The sequence below is a fragment of the Lepisosteus oculatus genome, unplaced genomic scaffold (genome assembly GCF_040954835.1).
Source record: "Lepisosteus oculatus isolate fLepOcu1 unplaced genomic scaffold, fLepOcu1.hap2 HAP2_SCAFFOLD_40, whole genome shotgun sequence".
NCBI classification, from domain to species: Eukaryota; Metazoa; Chordata; class Actinopteri; order Semionotiformes; family Lepisosteidae; genus Lepisosteus; species Lepisosteus oculatus.
In genome coordinates this window covers 282,963-293,951 of record NW_027167934.1, presented here as the reverse complement: position 1 = coordinate 293,951, position 10,989 = coordinate 282,963, and the positions used below count along the sequence as shown (strand labels likewise).

Here is a 10,989-nt window from a genome sequence, read left to right as displayed (position 1 = left end):
TGGTAAGAGCGTAGGTCAAGGGCCATTGGTGCATCTCCTGTAACTGGACTAAAAATGCTATTCAAAGTGCAGTGACTGAAATCGTCGTCCACATGTCTCCGTTGTTGATTGCTTTCTGTCTAAGAACGTTCTGTTTTCATGTCCGAACGGGGAGACTTTATCATTCCAACTTGAAGCCACCCTTAAGTCCTCTGAGGTGTGTGTGTGTGCTTGCACGTATGGCGTAAAAGGTTTCTTAAACGGAGAGCGAACTTGAAAAAAGTTGCCTCCGCCGCCGCCGCCGCCTCGCACTCCCTGTTCGATTGTAGCAAGAAGGCAGCGGCCGCGGCGCTCGCTGTAGTCGTGGCCGAGTGGTTAAGGTGATGGACTTGAAATCCATTGGGGTCTCCCCGCGCAGGTTCAAATCCTACCGACTACGGCGTCCTTTGCATTTGGTTGCGTGCGTGTAAAAGGACCAGTGCCGTTTCGTTTTCGTTGGGACCTTTAACACTCTAAATCGCCTGGACCCGCAGCCTGTGAAATCGATTCTTCAGCACCCACGAAGGACGCTTTGCAGCTGGACACAGATAACGATGCTTTTCTGCAACGAGCTTTCCAGCTGAATTTTCTCGGCAGCTCCGTACTGAACCTGTTCTCCATTGCAACATAGCGGAGGCTCGTCACGTCTATAGCAAGGCTGTGTAGGACCGCATACGCCACAGTGACTTGTACACAGACCACATGAAAGGCAAGCAAAATACCCTTTTAAAATTCCAAAGACTCACAAGGTCAGAGGAACAGCGATGACCTGAACAGATCTGTTACAGAAGTCTAGGTTGACCTTTTTAGAGCTGTAATTGCATTTTTGTTTAATAGAAGATCAAATCTACTCGCATGTACCAGCACCTTACAGTTTATTGATGTTAATTCTGTTTAAGTAATAAGATTGCTAACGATGTTGGACTTTAGTCGGTGTTTTTTAGAACAAATTGCTTACACTTCTGTAAGGAATACGCAGTACGTGCCTTTGTCAGTCATTGCTCACCATACCTGTAACTTTCTTATCTAACTCACTTCCTCAAATGGTGAAGGTCCACAAACATAAATGAAAAAAAAAACCCTTGTTGTAGATGAGGTGCACAAAAAAGCAGCCCCTGATAGTGTATAACACATTTATACTATTGCAGAGACACATGTAACATATATATATATACTGTATATATATATATGAAACAGAAATAGAAACAGAAACAGGAATCGCTTACTCACCTGGAGAATCTCTGTAGGAATATCTAGCATTTATCAATGGAAATAAAAGCTGCTTTAATACAGTGCATGTTCAAACTCAAACCCTCAGCTGCTGTTCTTGTTTGTTTTGGGACAAATTGCAACTGAGCATCGCATGAGCCGTTACGTACCCTTATCTGTTAGGGAATTTCAAGGGAGGAGTTAGGTCAGAATGGGTAGGCTGCAAAACAACAAGTAAAGATTTATTCCAAGATGAAACGTTGTGGCGGTTTTCTTATCTTTTCAGCATGGACTCAACTTTTACGTGTTCCTTATATGCTATATATGTATATATTAGCACCAATGTCGTTCTTAAAAACTAACATGAAATTGTCAGGGACATTCAGCTATATACAAAGACGAGACAGACAAAGTAATAATTCTATATTAACGTGGCCTACATATTGACGCAATGATCGAACTAACTGACATGTTCTGATTCAGATCCCCTGCAGTTCATGCCAATTAGAACAATAGCAATGCTGAGTCCTCCCAACCCTACCGAGCACAAATTCAGCTGCTCTCCAGTTCTGTTCTGCATGTTTTTTCATTGCAATTGAGATTAGAGCTGGAGATGATCTCCATACAGTTCTGTGTTAACTAGCCCACACTTGCGTGCTAATTTACGGGTTGTGGCAAATGCTTTTCTATAGTTCATATACATGACGGCAACCTGTTACCGAGGAACCTGAGAGGTTTAAAAGCCTCATGAGCCAGGCAGGACTCGACCCTACAATCTTCTGATCCGAAATCAGACGCATTATCCATTACGCCACTGGCCCATAGAACATGCACTTGCACTCCACCACAGAGAGCTCTACACTGCTACCAGTAGTACACTTCCCCATCTAAATTTTCACAGCAAGAAACTTGTGTTTCCTACTATTTTTATCAGGTTTAAAATATCATCTCCTTAAAACAGAAAAAGTGTTGATGTGTCGTGCTGAAATTCCGATTGATTTTGAATTCAAAGAAAAAAGGTTTTCTTCCAAAACACCGTGAAATTGTCACATCTTGCAGACAATAGGTGTATTCCATGTTGAAAAGAGAAGAAAGAAAACCATGGAACCTTTTACAGGTGTGAGGCTTCTTCAGGTGTGAGAAGACCTCACGGCCGAAACGTTGTGGTTCCTTTCTTCTCTTTTCAGCATGCAATAAACCTATTACTTGTTCCTTTGCAGCCGAGGCATGCTGACATAGCTACCCAGCTGAACATCTTGCAGACTCTACTTCTCTACTGTAGAAGTAAAGCAGGGCTTGCTGGGTGAGCTTTTGCTCCGGTATGTTAGGTCACGTGTCATGTTAAATCACTTCTTCTAAACACAACATTTGCTGGTGCTAGCTTTCCCCATGAAAAGAGACATTTCCCTTACAGTACATGACATATCGTTTTTTTTTATATCAATAAGTATAGAAATAAAACAAAAGAAAAAATGTTGTCGCCAAAGAATGCACAGCTCTGTCGCCTTGGGGAGGTGTCAAGGACATTGAGCTCCTTGGACATGAGAAGTGCCAGATAAATGCCATTTCTCATCATTTCTCTTGGCGTCAGTTCTGCTATTAAATGGGAAAGAGGCAACGGGCTCAGAGATTATGTTAAGTGCACACCGAGCGCAGATGTGTCCAAGTGTCTGTAAAAGTGCGGTGCTCCCTAGTGGCTTAAAGTGCCTGCCTAGTAAGCAGGCGATCCTGGGTCTGAATACCAGCTGTGCCTCTCTCCGTGTCTTGTTGTGCCAAATGTATCATTTCAGACAAACATGTACAGCTTGGTTCAGTTTAATGCAAGAATTCATTTCCTTTCTGGAATAACTTGTTTTTGAAGAAATCCATACATTTTGTGAAAGATGAAATCCATTTCTTGGTTGTCAGTGAAAAAATATTGCTGGCTACAAGAAGTGCAAACGACTGTTTTCTTTGACCATAAACCTGCAAATGTAGGGAGCACAAAAGGCTGTCAGTCTCTGTGGAGCAATCAGTTAGTGCGTTTGGCTGTTAACTGAAAGGTTGGTGGTTCGAGCTCCTCTGGTATGCGTGTCTCAGTTTTTCCAATGTAAACATCATCACCATCGCTAAAGAAGATGGCGCAGAAGGCTCCACAGCCGAAACGTTGTGCTAATTTTTTTCTCTTTTCAGCATGGAGTAAACCTTTGCTTTATCCTTTGCAGCCTAAGCATGCTGACGCAGCTACCTTTCTCTTAACGCGCCTCAATCATTATTCACCAAAACGATCAGCAGAATAAGTCGCCTTTGTGGTGATGTCACTCCTCTGCTTCACAAATGTCCTAAGTGATGGGCCATTTCTTTCTGCCATTTTTCCGGAGCGGTTATTGATTGCTCCATCATTTCCCTCTTACTTTCCATCACTAGATTGAAAAAAAAAACAGAAACAGGCTGACAGGACGACAAATCAAATTGCAAAAACTCATCAAAGCACTCGATAGAGTATTTGAATCCACAAGTAGCTACGAGCAACTTTGTCCTGGCTTGCATGAATGTCGGAAAATGTCAAAAAGAAAAAGATGGTGGCTTTTTCATATTCGTTCTTTTATTTTTAGCTCGTTGGCTCTTCTGTCCATTGTCCTCCTGCCTGGCTCTTGACCTGTGACTGTCTGAACGCACACAGTAGACTTTCATGCGGGGGATTTGTCCTGAGCCTCTGTGAAAGACCCACCCACCCCCATAAATAACTGCTCTAGAAACACATGATTGCAAAACTAAACCACAGCTTAAAGAGGAGCTTGTCATGACCGCCAGGCAGTTAAGACCAACTCTTAAGCGATCTAATCAGCACCAGCAGTGGGTGATTATTAACAAACGCTGCCGCACGAGTTAACCCACCTGCACACACTCCACCGTGCGGTACGCAGTGCTATTTTTACCATCTTTACCTGCTTCCCGCTGCTCGGTATTGAGTCTATTCCTTGAGAGCTCTACCTGGCGTTTTTTCCATTACCTCGTTTATTCTGGATATTGGACTCCCCTTCTGCCTTTTTGACTTTGGACTTCGCCTCTCACCTCGGACTGTTTGCCACCAGTGTTCTCCCTGGATTACGACTTACCTTACGCCTCTTGACCACGAAACAAAGCAAAGCAGAGCAAAACAAAACGAACAAACGAAAACCCTCACGTCCCGCACTTGCATATAACGCCGTTACGTGCCCAAGTGGTATTGTACGTCATCCTAGCACTGCACCCCGGGCGTACGGTATATGGGAACGAGCACACGCCACGAATCGTCTCGAATCACTCCCTACAGCTGTAAGGCGCCTTGAAGCGTGCACCCCCAACTTTCTGCTTTGCCCATCTGTGAAAGGTAAACTCTTGAGCAAACTCTGAACCAGCTCTAAGGAAACAAATCCGATTAGATGTTACTTTGACTCATCTTTTTACGCTCAGTGCTGGATTGCTCAAACTCCAGCTAGGGTTAGGGTTAGCATTCCCACGCTACTTAGACACTTTGTTTATGCTCAGTGCTGGATTTTGGGAACTTCAGGACGAGTGGGAATTTTCTCCTATCTGTCAATTCTGTTTTGTTTTGGAGACTCTTGGCTGCCTATGTTGTACAGTGCAGCGTGAAGGAAACATTTTCCAAAACTGTGTCAGCTCAAAAGTTGTAAGAAAACCTCTCCAGCTACTTTAACTCTCTTCATTTTTGTCATTTAATGTGACACTCGATGTATAACTGTATAACATCAGTTATTCTGTGCGATTGATTCTCATTTCATTCTAAACTCGCCCGCCCAGGGACGCCATTAAATGTAGAGGTTTGATGGGTTTACTGAGACAATTATTAATTGTAGCAATAAACACGAGGTTGTTCGTTGGGGCTTTTAGAAAATCAATCGTCAGAACAACTAACAACGCACACACATATGCAAATAGTGAGGCTCCAGTTCGACACCCAGTTCGACACCACTTTACAGTATATGACAAAAGCATGGCAGACTGTGCCGGACCGGCAGATAACTTCCGCTTATTTTTACCATATTAAACATTGGAAATCCTCCCACTTGTATTTGTAACACTTGATTTTGGCTCCACCTAAGACACTCTTAAATCTTCAAACACTTTCCTCTTCTCCCGCAACACTCTTGTCTGTCGGCACTATGTGGCAGCGTTGCATTACAACCCCTCTAACCACGGAAAGGAACCTAACAGCTTTGGTAAGAGAGGAGAAAAGGACCGGGCCAATACGGGGCTCGAACCCGTGACCTTGGCGTTATTAGCACCACGCTCGAACCAACTGAGCTAACCGGCCTCACAACAGTGCCCCTCTCTGTGCTGCAAAAAATCGAACTCAGGGAATTTCTTTTGTCCTCCTTTGAATAGAAAGCCGTGTAATTCAGTGTACGGGCTTTCTCGTGCAGTTTCATGGTTCTTGTAACCCAAATCCTACACTGGCCTGAAGTGCCCCCCCATTTCACAGCATTTTTCAGCTGATTTAAAATGTACCTAAAGGAGAAGCATTATTGAAGACCATCAATTACCAAGAGCTTTTGTCAAAGGTTTTGGTGGTCATTTTGAATGACCACAGAGCGCTGTGACCTTGGTTTTACATCTCATCCAAAAGACAGCGCCCTTTTACAACACAGCATCTCCGTCACTATACTGGGGCATTGGGACCCGCACAGACCTCAGGGTGAGCGCCCCCCCCCGCCGGCACCATTAACACCACCTCCAGCTGGAAGCTTTGTTTTTCCCTGTAGCTCACCCTCATCCGGGTACTGAGCTGGCTCACACCTGCTTAGCTTCAGTGGGTTTTCAGTTGCGAGTTGCAAGGGGATGCAAGTGATGGAGCCGCTCGCTGCAAAAGCCACTGCATTGGCCGGGAATCAAACCCAAGCCTCCCGCGTGGCAGGCAAGAATTCTACCACTGAACCACCAATGCGCAGTGCCTGGGTCTTCAAAAAAGACGCTTTTTTGGTGCTCTGTGCAACACGCGTCGACATCTGCTTCCAGCTGCAAAATGCCGTTCGCGGACGCTGAAGAACTTATTTCTAAGGCACCGGGTACAAGCGATTGGGCGTTTTAAAACCACCAGGAACAGCAAAGAGGCGCGCTTCTTTGCTTGCGCCGAAACACACCGACTGGAGGCGGACAACGTAGTTGGCAGGATTCGAACCTGCGCGGAGAAACCCCACTGGATTTCTAGTCCATCGCCTTAACCACTCGGCCACGACTACAGCAAGCCCCACCACTGCTGCGTTCTTGCTACAATCTTACCTGGATCACGAGGCGCCGGCGGAAGCCTTTTTCAAAGTCGTTCTCCGTTTCAAAAAAACATTTCCAAAATACAAGCCTTGCAGACAGACACGCCTCAGAGTACTTAAGGGTGGCTTCATGTCGGAATGATAAAGTCTCCCCGTCCGGACATGAAAATGCCACTTTGTTACACACAAAAAAAGAATCAACAACAGAGAAATGCCCACAAGCATTTGAAAAGCCGCACCACGTCACACTTGAAATAGCTCTTACATTAGTGGTAGACGCAGGAATCGCCTTTTTATTTACGCTCTTACCAACGCGATGGAAAGCAAAACAAAGCAAAGCAGAGCAAAACAAAACGAACAAACAAAAACCCTCACGTCCCGCACTTGCGTATAACGCCGTTACGTGCCCAAGCGGTATTGTACGTCATCCTAGCACTGCACCCCGGGGCGTATGGTATATGGGAACGAGCACACGCCACGAATCGTCTCGAATCACTCCCTACAGCTGTAAGGTGCCTTGAAGCGTGCACCCCCAACATTCTTTTTTGCGCATCTGTGAAAGGTAAACTCTTGAGCAAACTCTGAACCAGCTCTAAGGAAACTAATCCGATTAGACGTTACTTTGACTCATCTTCTTACGCTCAGTGCTGGATTGCTCAAACTCCAGCTAGGGTTAGGGTTAGCATTCCCACGCTACTTAGACACTTTGTTTACGCTCAGTGCTGGATTTTGGGAACTTCAGGACGAGTGGGAATTTTCTCCTATCTGTCCATTCTGTTTTGTTTTGGAGACTCTTGGCTGCCTATGTTGTACAGTGCAGCGTGAAGGAAACATTTTCCAAAACTGTGTCAGCTCAAAAGTTGTAAGAAAACCTCTCCAGCTGCTTTAACGCTCTTCATTTTTGTCATTTAATGTGACACTCGATGTATAACTGGAGCCTCACATATGCAAATGGTGAGGCTCCAGTTCGACACCCAGTTCGACACCACTTTACAGTATATGACAAAAGCATGGCAGACTGTGCCGGACCAGCAGATAACTTCCGCTTATTTTGACCATATTAAACATTGGAAATCTTCCCACTTGCATTTGTGACACTTGATTTTGGCTCCACCTAAGACACTCTTAAATCTTCAAACACTTTTCTCTTCTCCCGCAACACACTTGTCTGTCGGCAGTATGTGGCAGCGTTGCATGACAACCCCTCTCAGCACGGAAAGGAACCTAACAGCTTTGGTAAGAGAGTAGAATTACCTGAAGAACTGCTTTCCATGGAAGCAGGACCAAGCGATGTAGCATTTTCATAGTACCAGGAAAGGAGAAGCGGCACTTCGCCTTTGCCGCACAGGCACAAGGCGACGTGCGGCAGACGCCATAGTCGGTAGGATTCGAACCTGAGCGGGGAGTCCCCAATGGATTTCAAGTCCATCGCCTTAACTACTCGGCCACGACTACAGCGAGCTCGCCGCCGCCGCATTCCTCCTATAATCTAACACGGAGTGCGAGGTGTCTGCGGAAACTTTTTTAAAGTCGCTCTCCGTTAAAAAAAAAATACCTTTCACAAGATACATGCCGGCAGACAGACACGCCTCAGAGGGTTTAAGGCTGGCTTCACGTTCAAATGATAAAGTCTCCCCGTCCAGATGTCAAAATGCAACTTTGGCAGACAGAACAAACATCAACAAACCACAAATGTGGACAAGGATTTTACAAGCTGCACCACACTGCACTTTCAAAAGCATTTACATTCGTGTTAGACGCAGGAATTGTCTTTGTTTTGCGTGCTTACGAACGCCATGGAAAACGAAACAAAACAAAAGCCCTCAGCTCCTGCACTTGATTATAATGCCGTTACGTGTCGAAGCAGGAATTTACGTCATCCTACCACTGCAACACGGGGAATAGAGGGAAATGAACACACGCTACGAATCGTCTCAATCACTCCCTAGAGTCGTAAGGCACATTGAAGGGTGCACCCCCATCATTAATCGTTGGGCCTCTGTGAAAGGAAAGCTGTTGAGCAGTCTTTGAAACAGCTCGGATGAAACACTTGATTGCTTCCATGTGCATCTGGAGCCCACTTCTTATTTTCACTTCACGCCGCCCAAAGCATTTCTAAAACAGGAGATTCGCGTTTGGGAATGCGCCCTGCCCTACAAATAAAACAGGTCTACAGGTCTGAAACCTGCTCCACGGAAAACAGTTCTGTTGCGCTTTTGATCAAAGGGAGATTCTCTGTTCTTACTTTTTGATGACATAACACCCAAAGGGGCTTCTTTGGAGCTGGATTCCAACCATCATCCTAAAGTTTCTTGGCGGTATCCTTTACAGTCCTCTGTTCGGTCGACAAGGAACAGAAGGGGGCAGCTTTCCTCACACATACAGTGCAATGTACTGTAGTGTTCCCCTTCATTGAATTCGCAGTTCTGCATCAGACCTCTAACTCGTTTCCTTAGCTTGGATTTAAGCCACGAAGCAGGCTTCTACTGTATAAACGTCTAGAGGAATCACAAACTATTTGAGAGGCCATCATCCCAGGGGGAACTGACAAAGTCTATCCCTAAACACCTAGCGCAGTCTCTCGAGAGACTGTCAAAAATCGCTTTCTCCGTTTGTGCTGCAAGTAAGTGAAAACGCAGTCTCAACCCAGAGCCACTTGGCAGCAGCGGCACGTAAATACTGTTACTGCCACTGCTCGATACCGACGTTAGCCTACTATACCATGTTCAGCCACCGCTAGAAAATGTAAGGCTCTAGTACTGGAGCAAACAAAAGGAGGGCCAACGTCGAACGGGCACACGTAGAGAACATCGAGGATGGGATTTGAACCCATGCGTGCAGAACACAATGGATTAGCAGTCCATCGCCTTAACCACTCAGCCACCTCATCAATGAAACTGGGCTGTCCAGACATGGGTTGGCGCGCTCCAGATGATCTTTTTCTTTTTTTTCCCTCGTACTCGAGGGTCCATTTCCTGTTCCACATGCGATTTCAACATTTTCCTTGGGAGATGTCAAGCCAGCAAGCCACTGCTGTGGTTCAATGGCCAGTGTGGAGTTCAGTGGCCCTGTTGTACACAGAAAGCACATTGAGCTCCTTGGACATGAAAAGTTCCAGATAAAAGCCATTTGTCATCCTTTCTCTTGGTGTCGATGTTGCTATTGTATGTAAAGGTGGCAACTTGCTCAGCGAGCAGGCGGAGCACACACCGAATGCAGATGTGTCTGAGTGGTGTGTCCAAGTGGCTGCAAAAGGACAACACTCCCAGAGCGCCGTGGCTTAGTTGGTTAAAGTGCTTGTCTCTTAAACAGGAAATGCTGGGTCCGAATCCCAGTGGTGCCTTCTTTGTTCTGTCTTCTTGAACAGAACTGGTCCTTACAGACAACCGCCTACGGCTAGACTTAATTAAATGCAAGTATTCATTTCCTGTCTTTAACGCGACTTGTTTTTCTTAAAATGGATGAAACTTGCAAAACATGAAATACAAACATTGCTAATCAGCGCTAGCGGCTGGCAAAAAAAAAGAAGTCAGCAATGTTTTTTTTCTTTAACCTTAACCCTGCTAATGGAGAAGAGTTAAACGACCGAGTCTATGCAGCTTAAACGGTGCTCACGTCGGGTTCTTAGCTGAAAGGGTGGTAAATCTCGCACACCCCAGTCCTTAATCTTTTAAAAGGATACAAAATTGAACCTAGTCGCCACATCACATACATCCTGTTCAACGATAAAAAGGTGACATCTATACTCGATCCAGAGTAAATCCCACGTTGAGGGCATATTTTTTTCCACTTTACCATGAGTCGGGCTCAGCTGCACAGAGGCGAGAGCAGAGCAATAAGGTCACGGGGACAGGGGAGTCACACGTTGGCGGTTTAAACACGTGGAAGAAAACTGAGGGATCCACAGCATGTGGACCCTCCGTGCGCCATCAGTCCACACGCCGGACTCTGAGTCCTGCCATCCAAGTTAAGATCTCGGCGGAACCTGAGGCGCAGTTCCTTCTTAAAACGTAATCTGGTGAGCATTTCTAGAATCGTACTTGTATAGATGCAGCCTTTAATGTGTTGCTAGGTTAAAATTGATGACTTCTTGAACTTCAGTAGGCAACTGCCCTCTTGATTTCGGATTTAATTTCTTTATTACAGGGGCGCTTTTATGAAGACAGAGTCATGTTCAGGTACTTTGCTTGATGGAGGAAGCATATTTCGGACTCTGTGATCTGCTCACCTGGAAAGGTCTGCTGTACTACTACAAGAGAGAAGTAGAGTCTGGAAGAATGGACAATTTTATGATGCTTTGGAAGATAATGTTTTTTTTTCTTTGAAATCGAAATGAATCAGAATATCAGTGCAAAAGACAAACTCTTGGTTTGGTTTAAAGAGATATGGTTTTAAAACAGACAAAATGTAGAAAACAGGTGTTTCTCACTTTTGGAAAAGAATGGACCGGGGGTAATATTTTACTAGTTGCAGTGCTGATCTCACTGGGTTACAGTCCTGCACTGTCACACCA

General features: G+C 45.2%; 2 non-coding genes across 2 annotated transcripts; one reads left to right on the top strand and one right to left on the bottom strand.

Annotated features, from left to right (window-relative positions):
* Positions 1-336: 336 nt before the first annotated feature.
* trnas-uga (transfer RNA serine (anticodon UGA)) lies at positions 337-418 on the top strand. The gene has a single exon. It is a non-coding gene; the product is annotated as a tRNA-Ser (tRNA).
* A 5,032-nt stretch (positions 419-5,450) lies between these two features.
* On the bottom strand, positions 5,451-5,524 carry trnai-aau (transfer RNA isoleucine (anticodon AAU)). The gene has a single exon. It is a non-coding gene; the product is annotated as a tRNA-Ile (tRNA).
* Between the last annotated feature and the right edge of the window lie 5,465 nt (positions 5,525-10,989).